This window comes from Colobus angolensis, unplaced genomic scaffold (assembly GCF_000951035.1).
Source record: "Colobus angolensis palliatus isolate OR3802 unplaced genomic scaffold, Cang.pa_1.0 Scaffold180, whole genome shotgun sequence".
Taxonomy (NCBI): Eukaryota; Metazoa; Chordata; class Mammalia; order Primates; family Cercopithecidae; genus Colobus; species Colobus angolensis.
In genome coordinates, this window is record NW_012114933.1 from 288,134 (window position 1) to 304,021 (window position 15,888).

A 15,888-nucleotide genomic window follows, 5' to 3' on the forward strand; every position below is an offset into this window, starting at 1 on the left:
TTTTTTTTGACTTTCAAAATAGGTATCTTATTTATTTTGGACTGATCATCATTAGACCTTCCCTCTTGGCAAATTTTTAAAACTTGTACCTAAAAAGTAGTCTGAAAGGTTCTCAATTTCTCTTCCCATCTATAGGTGGGAAGAGAAGGAGCTAACCCTTAGAGAAGCTTTAGGGAAGTTGAAGTGTTTATCTTAAAAGGAAAACAATACACACACACACCACACACACCACACACACACACACACACACACCACACACACCACACACACACACACACACACACACACACACACTGAAGGGGTCCTGAATATGCAAGGATAGCATACAAATTATTTTGAGCAGAAGGCATTTGAGTTCCTAAAATAGCTACTCTGACTAAAAGCAGAGCCTTTCAAAGGAACTCCAAAAAACCTCTATTATCATAAATCCCCTCCCTAGGAGCAACAGGGACAATGGACTCTTATCACTGAAGATGAGAAGTCTTCACACCACACCTAAACAGACACTGTCACAAAACTATCATATCTTCCACCTGTTATCTAAAGGGCTCATTTATCTTTCCTAAAACTCATTCGTTTTTCCATAAGCGGCCTTTCTCCTCCTCTTCTTACCCTACTAAGATGGTATATAAGCCTCTACTTTTAACTGCCCCTTTGAGCTACATGTTTTTCTAACTTTTGTCCACCTGTGATTAGGTATGTTTTTTGTTTTGCTAATCTATCTTTTATCAGTTTAATTCACTGAGCCTGAAATTATAGAGAAAAAGTTTCTCCCTGACAGTTTGGCAAGGAATACGGAATGGTTAGGACTCCCCACCCTTCCACTCCAACCCCATTGCCAAAGCCTGAGATTTCAGGACCTCTGACCCAGCAGATAAGTATGAGCTCTTTTTGCTCTTTTTTTTTTTTTTTTTTTTTTTAACCAGTATCCAATCTGGGATACTGGTAAAAAAATAATAATAATAATAATAAGGGGTGCACTAGAACAAGAGCAGTAAGAGGCTCTACTTGTCTTTTCTTTCTTCAGTTTAACCCTCAGGTTCCCAACCACTAACTCTCCGACAATACACACACACACACACACACACACACACACACACACACACACTTAGGGAAAACATAAAAAAGCTTACTTTAATTTTGAACAGTGGCAAATAAAGAAAAAATATTCAGCATGTACCTTGTTTGTCCTACACTAACTGTATCACTGGCTAACCAAACAGTAGAGAAAGTCAATGTTCTCTTTATAGAAAAATTCCAGCAAATGAATAAAAAAGAAATCATACAAATATACCATAATGATGATGCGATCCCTAGTAAATCATGGATCTAGGCATTTTGCATCAACTGGGGCAATAATTTCAAAAACAGAATTATGTCTCTCTTGAGGAAGAATACCCCACTACCTAGGATATAGTCTTGTCAAAAAAGGTGCTGGAGGAGGTTCTTCAAACTGGTTAAGTCTCTGGATTCAATTCCCAGTTTACAGGAAATATGGATTATGGAAGAACACATTAACCTACATTTCATGAAAGTCATCAACCAAATCCAGATTCTGGGAAAATTCTACAAAATAAATTATCTGTTTTTTTTCTTTTTCTGTCTTTTTTGTTTGTTTGCTTGAGATGCAGTTTCGTTCTTGTTGCCTAGGCTGGAGTGCAATGATGCTGTCTTGGCTCGCTGCAAGCTCCACCTCCCGGATTCAAGAGATTCTCCTGCCTTAGCCTCCCAAGTAGCTGGGATTACAGGCACCCGCCAGCAAGCCTAGCTAATTTTTTTGTATTTTTAGTAGAGATGGGGTTTCACCACGTTGGCCATGCTAGTCTTGAACTCCTGACCTCACGTGATCTGCCTGCCTCAGCTTCCCAAAGTGCTGAGATTACAGGCATGAGCCACGGCACCTAGCCTGGTTTTTTCAATACATAAATTTTAAAAGGGAGAGAGATGTTTTTGTATTGGATGTCAGATGCTATGTTTCGGGCACCTGAAGATTATAAGATACTCAAAACATTCCATTAAAAGAAAAGCAAAACTGAACTGTAATATTTAGGGATGCATACCTGGGTAATAAAACAACATAGAAAAACAAGAAAGTAGCTGCATAAAAATCAGAAGAGTGGTAATTACTCTTAAGGGGAAGAGAAGGAGTTGTGTTTGGAAGACGGTAGTGTATCATACAAACAAATTTCTCAAGCTCTTCTCATTCTCAACAATAGTATAGTATGATTAAATGGACTATGCAGAGCCAAATGTAGAAAGAAAAATAATACAACTCAAATAAAATGGTCAGGTGCAGTGGTTCACGCCTGTAATCCCAGTAATTTGGGAGGCTGAGGTGTGTGGGATTGCTTGAGCACAGGCGTTCTAGGCCAGCCTGGGCAACATGGTGAGACCTCATCTCTGAAAAAAAAAAAAGAAAAAATTAGCCAGGCTTCATAGTGCATGCCTTTGGTCCCATCTAGTCGTAGGCAGAGGTGGGAGGATATTTTGAGCCCGAGAGTTGAGGCTGCAGTGAGCTAAGGTGGCACCACTGCACTCCAGGCAGGATGATAAAGCAGGGCCCTATCTCACACACACACAAAAATTCTATCACTTTTAATTACATCTGAAACTTTACAAAATGTTTCCATAAGCAAAGACCAGGTGCAAGGTTTGCAGATAGTGAAGTACAGCTTGTGCGAAGCACTTTGTGAGCACATACTTGAAATAACTGCTTGTATGACTGCAAACTGCTGAATTGAATTTAATGCTCAAAAAGAAAAATAACATTTGATCTCTCCAGAATACATATATTGCCAAAGATTACCTTATTCCTTGCAGTTCCCTTTACTGTGCTCTATTTCACTATCCTAGTATATTTTAAACATTTTGCTAGCCACACCAAATTATTCCAACTACCTTTCAAATGTTGGTGCCCATCAGGATTTTGCTCTCTGGTCTCTTTACTTCTCAATTTGGCACTCCTTTGTTGGATTCAACTATTAACCGTACTGCTCTTTACTTGGAAAATTAGAACCTCCACTGAAGTCTTTTTTTTTTTTTTATTTTATAGCTCCAGCTGTCTATGGAGCATCTAAATCTGGATATCCCATGGGAAGTTCAAACTCCAAATATCCAAGAGAGATCCATTAATATTCCCTTGTGCTGACCTACAACACTGAATCACATGCAGTAGTATTTAGTTGATTCTACCGCTAAAATGTCAAACAAATTTGTCCAGTTTTATCCAACCCTCCTATTATTGGCCTTCATTATCTTTCACCAAGACAAGGCAAATTACCTAATTTCTCTTGGCCAGCTTCTCTTGCTCCAGCCAAAATTGTCCTTTGGTTGGAGCAATTTGAGCAAAACTCAAACTGTTTAACTGCCTTGATTCTATACCTTGCATTTGCAAATCAAAGTATCTTTGTATTGGACATCCATTTCCTTATTTGTAAGGCAGGCAAATACATATTTCATGAGATTGTAGAAAGTTCTATCATAAGAAATGCAACAGTAATATAATATAGCAATTAATAAATGCCCATTTACTTCTTCTCACCATTATCTCACTGGGGAATATTATAAAAACTATCATATATGGTGCTAAGGGTTATATGTTGATTAAATCATTTAATCTTCACAACAGCTTTATGAGGTAAGTATCACTGTTACCATTCCAACTTTAGAAATGAGGCAAAGAGAGGATGCCTGTCTTGTCTAAGATCACACATCAAGAAAAGGCAACACTGAATCTTAGATTTAGGTATGCCTGAGTCCAGATTGTGATAACCAACAGACTATACCAACTCTCAAACGTATTAAATTCTCATTACAGTGGAATTAACTTCATCACCTTTAAACTGTTGAACCAAGATTTTAAATAAAAGAAAATATTAATAGAAGATTAATGTACAGTGTAGCTATATACCAATGTGAATGTGATGATAAATGAACAGTGCAATCAAAATATTTTTAAAATACACATTTTCAACTAAACACAGTTTTACATAACTTAAAATGCAATGCAGCTTTTCTTATTGGTAGGCCATCCTCCAAGCCCTAACCGTTGTCTCACTGTTCCCTATAATACTTTGCAGGTGCTTCTGCAGTTTGCTGTTTCTGCAGTTTGCTTTCCTTCCTGTCAAGAAATCACAGCATCAAAAACATGCAAAAAGCTCTACCTTTTTACATATTTTGTGGTTAGCCAACAAACTAATGTGAGCTCAGTCGACAATGTTTCAACTTCCTTAATACTGCACAACTGCAATGCATTTTTGCCACTTTAGAGTGCTGCAAAAACATCTATGACATCTGCATTTCTAAAATGATAGCAATTTGTTTCTGAAACATATTTTTAAGACTGTTCTTAAAACCATATAGTAATTTATACCTGTCTAAATAATTTCTTATTTTCATAGATAACATTTGCAGTCTTCAGAGAAATGACATTTAGATTTTCTTGGGTCTATTCAGGACCCAATCTTTTAAACCATTTCACTACAAATAAAAGTCTGCTTTGTTCTTTATTAAGAAAAAGAAAATATGGAAGAAGCCAATTAAAATTTATTGCATAGGATAGTGTTTCCAAACATGCTTTAAAGACAGAAACTCTTACTAAAAACAGTTAAGCGAACTGTGATATATACAACGGATTAGATGGGACAACTCTGATAGAAGCTAAGATAGAAAACACAGAGCCCCATCAGCCTGACTTTTCATTATTCATAATGAGGTAGGAGGTGGAATGTGACTCTGGACCAGACTGAAAACTGACAGAAACAAGGGAGAGACATCGAAAGCTCCTCTCCACAAGACACACCCACCAGCACCCTGACAGTTTACCATTGCCATGGCTACAGCCAGAAGTTACCATCCCTTTCCATGGCAATGACCCAGAAGTTACCTCCTGTTTTCTAGAAATTTCTGAATAGCCTGCCCCTGAATTGGCACATAATTAAAAGTGGTATAAACGTGGCTGCAGAACTGCCCCTGAGCTGCTACTCATGACACACTGCCCAGGGTGTATCCCTGCTCTGAAGGAGAAGTCACAGAGCTGTAACACCCCTGTCTCAATAAAGCCGCTTTTTTCTACCATCAGCTCACTCTTTAATTCTTTCCTGAGCCAACCTTCTCTGGCTAAACCCCAATGTTGGGATTCACCTGCCCTGTAACAATTTCACCATAAAAGTCAGTAAGGCTTCATGATGCAACCCAAAATGTCTATTAAACATCCAGAATCCTTACAGAAACAGAAGGCCACACTAACATGGGGCCAACACCCCTATATAAAAATTATACAATGGATCTTATTTTTATTATTAATGTTGTGCGTCTCAAACATACAGAGTTAACTTATAATTCCTCTGAATAAGAATAAAATTCTCAAAGTTTATATCCAAAATTTATAAAACATAATACTATTCCCTTGATTCTTATAATTTCACCTCTCTCCCAAATTAAGTCTCATATTGATTGAAAAATCATGACAGTTTATTAAGTGATCCTATCAACAAGTTATTTACATGCCATCTGATTAGTGCCATACCAATGTGATACAACCTAAAACACATGTGCCTCCTGAATCCCATAAACTTAAAATGTGAAATCACCAATGTGCACAGAGAAGCCTGAAATTACATAAACCCAACTTGAGTAAAATGTAGTACACATATACTTTGATACACTTTTTTATATCTATATAAAATCTCCAAGTACTCCCTGGAGACTCCCTCAAGACCTATGAACTACGTGGCTGGCGTTATATGAGCTGAGCCTATTTTCAAACTTTTAGATTTTTTTTTTTTTACACAGACATCCTCAAAAGAAAGAGAAATACCAGAAAATGTGAATGGCTTCTATACAAATGAAGCCAGGTTTTCCAAAATAATTCATCAAAGATTTAAAATTATCTAAGAGGAGATGCTAGTTGAATTTTACTAAACAAAGCTTCTATTAGTCACTGTTTTCCTCCACTTCAATTAGTAACAGAAATTAAGGCATGTAATGGTTATTTCTCTACTTTCTAAACTGATTTAATGTCATTTCAAAGAAAAACAAAAACAATTCTACTTGAATTCCAGAATTGCATGTCTCTTGTTTCAACAATGTAGTACTTAATTTGAGACAATAACAATGGGTAATAATCCAATAATTAAATATATTTTTCTACAACATAGAGAACAACACTGCAACTATTGTTTACATCAGTTACAGGAAAACTATAGTAAATGGTTACATTGTTCTAGTAACCAAATACATTTGTTGCCACTGTTTCCAAATAATTAACAGGAAGTTCATCCAACACTATAGTGGGGGCTATTGATCATATTTTTGGACAACCAGAATCCGAACACCCTTCCCATCAGTGTAAGCTTTGGTGACAGGCAAAGTACTCACTCACTGCAGAAACCTAAGAACAGGTATTTCTTCTCTCTGCCCAGCTGAGCACTAGGGTTTGGCCCCTTTAATTATAATCTCCTACTCAGGGCTTTAAAGTTAAAGGGAGGGAGTTAAGGACCTAGGCAGAACTGAGAAATTAATCACAATAGCAATGGCAAGTGTCTAGCAGTGATTGTGCCTCATTATTCCTTCAATCACTCATTTAACACTTATTTACTGAACACCTACCATGTGCTTTTCATGTATCCACCTGTTCAACAATTTTACTAAAAATATATTACATGCCTTTATTCTAGGCCCTAGTATCAAGAGTCCAGTGCCAGCAGAAATATCTCAAGCAGACTCTTCCAGTAATCCTTGCTGTCTGTCATCCTGAGGTCCCTGGCATTGCCAGAACTTGATTTCCAGTTTTCTCATCAATTCTGCTAGCCAAAATCCTTTATTCAATAAATTATTTCCTGCTTAACTGGCTATAGATCGTTTCTGGGCTTGAGATCATTAACCTAATCCATATACACCTATCAAGATTTACACTAGATACTTCATTTATGCACTCCTTCCATTTGATTAAAATTTCATAGCACTGATGTCACGTGACAGCTCACAAATATCTAGAACATATGATAATATTTGGTCCCCAGAATAAATTCTACAAAGTGGTAATCATAGTACCAGTTCAGTACATCTGAAAGGCAATACCTGAGGTTACATAGGGGACAAGATCCAGGCTGAGGTAGCAGTCCAGGACTCAGAACAGTCAGTCCCCGGCCCTGTATGCTCCCCTCCATGTACAGTCCTGACCTTTTGTTCTTGGAGCTATAAATCACACTTTAGTATTTTTTCCATCTCTTCTACATTTACAAATCAAAATCATCTCAACCCATAACAACTTGCCTCCGATCTTTACTTCTAATTTCTGCCTTCTCTACCCTGATAAAAAGCTTTCATTTATTTTGAAACATTTTTCACATATCCACTTCAATATAATGGAAGAAAGGAACAGCAAATGACAATGTCATATCATTTGATTCCCCGGTACAAGAAACATTTAAATTTTGAAATGGATTATTCTAATGGATTTCAAAATTATTTTAGTAGCAGAATTGTTTCAGAAATAAATCAGAGGAAAACTTAAGCAGAATCCCCAACTATACACACACACACACACACACACACAGATAACTGTATAAAACTGACAAAAAAATGTTGCTACAATTAGTGAAGACTGGAAAGGGTATGGAAAGCATTCAAGATTGGCCTCTTCATCCCTTTATCTTCTTTACCCATCATGGTTACATCTCAAGGAACAAAGAATTTAAAAGTGACACATGCACACATATGTTCATTGCAGCACTATTCACAATAGCAAAGAGGTAGAATTAACCCAAATGCCCATTAATGACAGACTGGATAAAGAAAATGTGGATTTAAAAGTGACACATGCACACATATGTTCATTGCAGCACTATTCACAATAGCAAAGACGTAGAATTAACCCAAATGCCCATCAATGATAGACTGGATAAAGAAAATGTGGTGCATATACACCACAGAATACTATGCAGCCATAAAAAAGGAACAAAATCATGTCCTTTGCAGGGCATGGATGAAGCTGGAAGCCATTATCCTCAGCAAACTAACACAGGAACAGAAAACCAAACACCACATATTCTCACTTATAAGTGGGAGCTGAACAATAAGAACACATGGACACAGGGAGGGGAACAACACACACTGGGGCCTGTCAAGGGAGGGCAGGGGGTGCAGAGCATTAGGGAAAAGAGCTAATGCATGCTGGGCTTACTGCCTAAGTGATGGATTGATAGGTGCAGCAAACTACCATGGCACACGTTTACCTACGTAACAAACCTGCACATCCTGCACATGTACCCCAGAATCTAAAAAATAAAATACAATAAAAGTAACTAGGTTTCATCAAAGGAAAGGTAAACACAAGCCTCAGTACACACCAGATCAAGATAAGGGGTCATAAATACCTAATGTAAACTGAAAGCATGGCCCGCTACCATGGCAATGAATTTCTCCAAACTGCAAGTGTTTACACCCTGATGCCAGTCCTTGAGAATAAGTCTTATAACAATGGTTTATGTTTCATAGTATCAACTTCTACGGTGCTAACCATGCAGACACTCAGAGAGTCAGTACATACATTTTGTACACACCTCAAGTGACTGTCTCAGGTCACATGCCTCCTTTGCAGAAAGGGCTCCTCTAACCTTACAACACTGCTAACAACAGACTCTATCACACTTCCTTTATATACTTCCTAGCATTTGGCACCATCTGGTTTCACTTTTCATATTAATTTGTTTACTTACTTATTCATTGCCTCTCCCACTGAAACATATACTGTATGACATGTGGGGAGGAGGGGAGAAAGGGAAGTCTGTCATGTTCACCACTGTAAACCAGGCTTTCAATAAATTTGTGGTTGTAGCTCCTGGAAGATCATATTTAAAACACAAATCACTTCTTTAGACAGATAACGCACCTTGCCTTAGACTGAAGGTTCAAGCATATTAAAATTCTGCCTCATGATTTATATGAGGAATTCTAGGCAGAAAGTACTTTAGAGGATATGCAAGAAATGCATATGAAGTTCTTGTCTCACACAGTTGACTCATCCATTGGCCAAAACAAATTTGTTTAGTACTTTTACATGCTATATGTGATACAAAAATTATTAATCTAGCAGGGGACATATAAGTCAAGCATAAATAATTCCAAAAGTACTTTTTACAGAACCCAATTTTAAGAAGTGCATGTGAAAGAATGAAAGTCCAAGAAAGAAAATCTGTTTTTTTAAAAGAACAGAGATAAAAAGATACAATGTTTTAAAAAATAATACTAACATGTTAATGATGTGATAAAATACCAATAAATCAATGAAATAAAATAGGCAAAACTTTTCAAACTGCAAGTCAAAATCTATTAGTGGATCAGGAAATCAATTTCACAGTTATAACCAGATTTGTTTTTTAATGGATTGGAGTAAAAGAGAAATTTCAGAGCATAACAAACCTATTAGGGGTAAGTGTTATTTGATGAATATTTTGTTTCATATGTGTGTGAAAATGCAATTGGTGCATTAGGTTACAAAGTAAAATGTACTTCTTACTTTGGGAAGCACTTTAATTACTCTGAAAAGAAAAAAGAAATTGGGAACTGAGATATGATTAGAGTGCTATTTCAAAGTTATCAGGAAAAGGAGAACTATTCAGTTAAAAGCGTTGAGATGCTGGCTAACAGCACAAAATAGTAACCTTCTGTCAAAATTAGTTCCTTCTGACATACAAAACATAAAACTGTATCATAAATGGGTTAAAAAGTGAAAAGTGGAAAAGTATGCAAATAATAGGAGGAAACACATAATGAAACTTCTTCCCAATTAAAAAACACCACATAAAACTTTAAAGACAAGTGGGAAAAAATATTTGCAACTTCTATAAAAAGTAAAAATTCAGTATCCAAAATTTATGCCTACCTCATTTAAATTAATTCAAAACATAAAATATAAGCCTACTATGTGGGTCAGGGGAAGGCGTCAACTGTCAAGATGTTTTGAAGGACAATCTGGAAGTATACGATAAAATAAAGATATACATAATTTCTCACTGAGCAATTCTACTTTGTGGTAGTTATCATAGAGAAAACATTCACAATTATGCCCAGAGAGATATATGTAGGGTGTCCCTTGCTACATGGTTTACAGCAAAAATATATTAGTCAACTAGGGTCCATTAGGAAAAAAACTTCTAAGTAAGCTGGTGTATTTATACTGTGCATACAAGTTAAAAAAAAAAAAAGCTAGATTCATATGCAATATGACTAGATCTCCAAAAACTAATGTTGAATGACAAAAATCAATTTTCAGAACTATATATATGGACTAATACTAAAGAATACAAAGAAACTAAAGAATACAAACAATACTACATAGTTTTTATAGATGCACACATACACACACACCCACACTCAGCATGGGAAAGAAACACATTGAACAGAGTTTACCATTGGAAAAGAGGAGAGAGAACAGAGATAGAAATGGCAGTAATTCAATGAGACTTGAACTTCATCAGTCAAGTTTTTTATTTCACTTCCTGAAGTTCTACTTGGATATTTTTCAAACCTGCTTTGTCTTTTTAAAAAACAGTATAATATTCATTCTCATGTTTTTAATATTTCTTTTATTTCTCTACCTAGTATTTCTATAATCTGAAGCTCTAGAATGTCTAATCCTACCTCTCCTTAGCTCTGTTAGAGACTGTGTTTGTTTTTTATATTTTTGTTTTGTGATATGTTGAGACATGTAACAGCAGGGATTATGTCACCGGGATGGACAACACATTCCTCCACAGAGGGTTTTTAATTGCTTCCCTGTGGAAGTACTACCTGGCAAGGTCATTTTTGTGTTATTTCTCAGCTCGGAGGCTCCTGTACAGTATAACGCAGGTAATGTAAATTTGCAATTTAAACTGTGTTGAGGACATGCCCATGTCTTTAAATAACAAGGGAAATCTTTGGGGGTTTGGAGGTTTCTTGTTTTAAAATTATTTTTATTCATATTATTTTTAGTTAGCAGATAACACTGGAAATCTTTTGGTTTAAATGCCTAACAAAACTTTAAAAGAAAGAAGTCAACTTGTCATCTTGTGCTGTTGGCTGATTTTCTTCCCTAAATCAAACCTTTCCCTACATTTACAGACTAGGAATGATAGTTTTCTGCGGGTTTTCAGGTCCAACTTTCCTCCTTGCATGAACTCAAGGCCTTGTTTTCTATATTTTTGTAGCTCTTAAAACTCACGTATCTTGGCAACAAACACAGGAAACCTAACACAATATTCAGTTAACGGGCTTCATGCCCTGATCACCAATTTTGATCTGTAGAAACTTCTTCACTTCTGTGTAGATAGCCATATATTTAAAAGAATGTTTAGGTGTGGCAGGAGGGTTTTCAGATTCTCCAATTTACTCTAATGTTGAAAATAATGTTTTAATATTTTCAAAACAGAACTCATTTTTACTTACAGAATTAAAAATTGACAAAAATACAGTAAATACATATCAGAGAAGCAGGAACATATGTGCTTCTCTGCTATGTGCTTTATTGAAGATGGGCTCTTGGCTCCATTCTTAAAGAGAGGAAGGACTTGAACACCAGTGGGGGGAAGGAAGAGACAGGTTCCACTTACAGAGTGTGAGGTCCTGTGCCTGAGATTCAGCACCATCATCTAACTTTATGGTGAGATTCTTTCCTAAATGTTAATCACAATATTATTAAATCATGTGTACTCTCACAATAAACGGATGGGAAACATGTGCAGGGCTGTCATTTTTAACGTGTAGAACAGTGGAAGTAATTTTCAAATGGGGAAAATTTTGTCCCCCAGGGAATGTTTGGCAGTATCTGGAGACATATCCAGCTGTCATAACTTAGCAGGTGCTACTCACATCTAGTGGGCAATGGCTAGGAACGCTGTTAAACAGCCTACAATTCTGCAAACAACCTCCAACAACCAAGAATCATCCAGCCCCAAACATCAATACCTCTGTCAATAAAAACAAAAACAAAAACAAACACCTGATATAGAACAAAAGTTGATCACAGCCACTGCCACTTGTGTTGTGCTATGGGTAGATCCCTCTTCCATCTTTGCTTTCTCTGACTCTCTATGAATGTTAGGTCTCAATTTTTTTCTCTCTACATCAACAGTCTACATATCAGGTTGGACGAGTGCCTTTGAAAAATATCATAACATTTGCAGCATTGGAGTCATGCTAGAATCCTTTCTGCAATGAAGTATTTTCACTTATTTTCTTCTTCTCAATCTTATCAATCACCTGCCCCTAGAATCTGGGTAGTCCTAACCTAGACCTCTTGCTGGCCTAGATTTAGACTATGTGATTGTCTTTCCTTATCTTGACTAATCTTCCTGAATCTTACATTGTGCCTTAATTTGCACATCTGCACCTCTAATGTCTGCTTATATTACCTCCTTGCCTCACAAGGACCTTGTGGGACAGCTGCTCACATCTCAACATGTAAATAAAATGTTCCACTGGGTCATCACAGAAGACCTGATTCCAACGTTAACAAGTTGGTCAAGGAAACTGTCAGCTGTTTATTTTTATTTCAATCTCTTCCGTTAAATTATAACACACGGATTGAGAAACTAAACACTAACATGCAGAGAGGAAAAAAGCAAAAATAAAAATATATGGTGGTAATACAAACAACATAATGAATTCCAAATACTATGGACATTCAAAAATTAAGTACAGTGATATAAAAATAGTCCATTATAAAAAGATCTGTTTTAAAACCCCTGAGAGCAGAAAAAATACTTTTAGTTTCAGTCAAGTCAATTACTTTCACAAATTTAAGATTAAGCAAGTGCAATTTCTTTTTTTCTGGGGGGCAGGGAAGATGGACTCTTGTTCTGTCACCCAGGTTGGAGTACAGTGGTGCAACCTCAGCTCGCTGCAACCTCCGCCTCCCAGGTTCAAGTGATTCTCCTGCCTCAGCCTCCCAGGTAGAAGGGAATACAAGTGCCTGCCACCACACTTGGCTAATTTTTGTATTTTTAGTAAAGACAGTGTTTCGCTATGTTGGCCAGGCTGGTCTCGAACTCCTGGCCTCAGGTGATCGCCTGTCCCGGCCTCCCAAAGTGCTGGAATTGCAGGCAGCAAATGCAACTTATAAAGCAATAGCCAGGCCGGGCGCGGTGGCTCAAGCCTGTAATCCCAGCACTTTGGGAGGCCGAGACGGGCGGATCACGAGGTCAGGAGATCGAGACCATCCTGGCTAACACGGTGAAATCCCGTCTCTACTAAAAAATACAAAAAAAAAAAACTAGCCGGGCGAGGTGGCAGGCGCCTGTAGTCCCAGCTACTGGGAGGCCGAGGCAGGAGAATGGCGTAAACCCGGGAGGCGGAGCTTGCAGTGAGCTGAGATCCGGCCACTGCACTCCAGCCCAGGCAACAGAGCGAGACTCCGTCTCAAAAAAAAATAAATAAATAAATAAAGCAATAGCTTTAGTACTTAATAAACCTAGAAATAGCAATAAACCTAGAAAATAGCTTTATTTTCGTAGTTTACTACATCATTTCAAAACTAATGTCATTCTTCTTAAAATAAATATAATTGATTTAATAATGCTGTTAAACGAAACAAGTAACTGGGCATTAAGAAAGGCTGCAAAGCATAATGGTTAACAGCACAGACTGGGCACCAAGCTGCCTGCATTTAAAACTGTAGGCTCTAAGCTCCAACTCAGGAACTGTGATCCTGGTCAGTTCACTTCGTCTCTTTGTGCCTCTCTTTCCTCACCTGCAAATTACAAATAGTAACAGTACCCAACTCATTGAGCTGTTATAAGAATTAAGTTATTTAGAAATACAAACATGGTACATAGTCAACATCATGAGTTTGTTAAGTAAATAATTAGCAATATTTTAAAAATATTAAAATAAGTAAACAACTAAGCTTTTACGAATCAAAGGCCATGTTTTCATTCTCCCGGACACAAGAATCCATATGTTTTCCAGTCTCAAGAATCTCTGAATAAGTATGTATGTAAAGAGCCAGACCAAAATCTTTCTGGTCCAAAATTTGCAATTAACGTTATTGTATTTGAATCTCTCTACAAGAAACATTTTATCCTAACAGAGAGATTAACTTCAACAATGGCCAGAGGGAAAGAGAAAATAATAAGTAACAACATAGAAATGTCGTAACTATTGTTTATAGACAAACACGAATAATGACAAAATTAATATTGATACATATCAAACAACATTATAAAAAGATGAAAACACTCTATTTACAAACAGTAAGTTAAAAATCTTAACAACAGTATGAAGAAGGTCTATGGTTGATAAGGTGAAATTTGATAATCAGGAATTGGAGTTACCTTGTCATAGTCAACTAAATTAGACCAGAGACCCGGTAATAATGGAAAAAAAAAAAAACAAAAACACTTGGGACACAAAGCACCTGCCTGGGGCTAATACTGCAAGCCAGCTGCTGAAATGACCTGGCAGAACTTTAAAACCAGTTTTACCTAGCAGCTTCTGAAACAAACCACCATGACTCTAAGACTAATTTACCGACCTCCATCACTCACCAGTCAGAGCTTGTAAGCTCCCAAAAACTTTGTTACTGCTAATAATGAGTTTTCTTCCAAAACAATATATAACATTTCTCTCTAATAAAACCTCTAAGCTTCTCTTTGTTTTTCAGTCATACTGAAGACCATTCTACTCTCTGTGTATGCCCTGAACTCCAATTCTGTTCTACCAAACAGAACATTTTGTTTAGAGATTCATCTCGATATTTTTATTTTACATTGACACTAAAAATTAGAAATGTATCTTCAAATTTAAATTCCATAGTTCAGTAAAGGTAGCTTCTAAAACCAAACTTTTTGATGGGAAGGCAACTAGAGCAACAACCTACATGGAAATTTAACCATTCAGTGCCCAACTCTGAGATCTAATGTTTCTAAATTGATGTCAAATCTTTTCTTTTGTCAAAAACAAATCCAAACTTAAAACGAAGACATTAGTTTTATTATTATTATTATTTGACAGAGTCTCACTCTGTTCCCCAGGCTGGAGTGCAGTGGCTCAACTTCAGCTCACTGAAAACTCCAACTCCTGGGTTCAAGCTATTCTCCTGTCTCAGCCTCCCAAGTAGCTGGGACTACAGGCGTCCGCTACCATGCCCAGCTAATTTTTGTATTTTCAGTAGAGACAAGGTTTTGCCATGTTGGCCAGGCTGGTCTTGAACTCCTGACATCAAGTGAACCACCCGCCCTGGCCTCTCAAAGTGCTGGGATTACAGATGTGAGCCACCATGCCCAGACTGAAGACATTATTTTATAAAAGACTATTGCAATAGAGAAAAAGCTCCAAACTTAAGATCTGCAAGCCTCCCAAAAGTAAACAGAAAAAGGTTATTTTTTAATATGGGATAAGCAATGAAGCAAGAACTTTTTAGGGAAATTGGGCAAATGAAAGAGTGTACACAGACAGCATGACTGGGCTGCAGTCAGCCAATTCTCAAGATGTTCTTCATTTTAATGCTTGCTCAGAATTAGGGCAAGCCACGTTTCAGGGGTCTGTAAGGAAGAAAAAGGACAGACTAAAGTTTAATCAAGCCAAGACAGAAGTAAGTAATGGATAATGGCAAACAATTAGTCTCTTTATAACAGTGGGAATACAGCTTTAAATAGCACTATTTAGAATAAAAGAATAGGAGTTAAACCCTCCAAACAGGTTAAGTAAGTAAATAACCAGCCTGGTAACAATTAAAAAGTCCATTTTTTTGTTCCTGCCCTGAGCATTGACCGTTTTGTTTCCAGGCCCCAGCTGTACTGGTTGAGTAAGGGGTGCCCTCCTGCCAACATTGCCACGCTGGTTAAAGAATGTGCAAACTGCTTTCTCACATGAGTCTCTTAAAGAAACATTTCATCATAACAGAGG

At 37.1% G+C, this 15,888-nt stretch overlaps 1 protein-coding gene across 3 annotated transcripts in view; it reads right to left on the bottom strand.

The window, feature by feature from the left end:
- The window catches only part of EMB (embigin), a 59,345-nt gene that overhangs the window by 29,364 nt on the left and 14,093 nt on the right, over window positions 1-15,888 (bottom strand). The window lies entirely within an intron of this gene.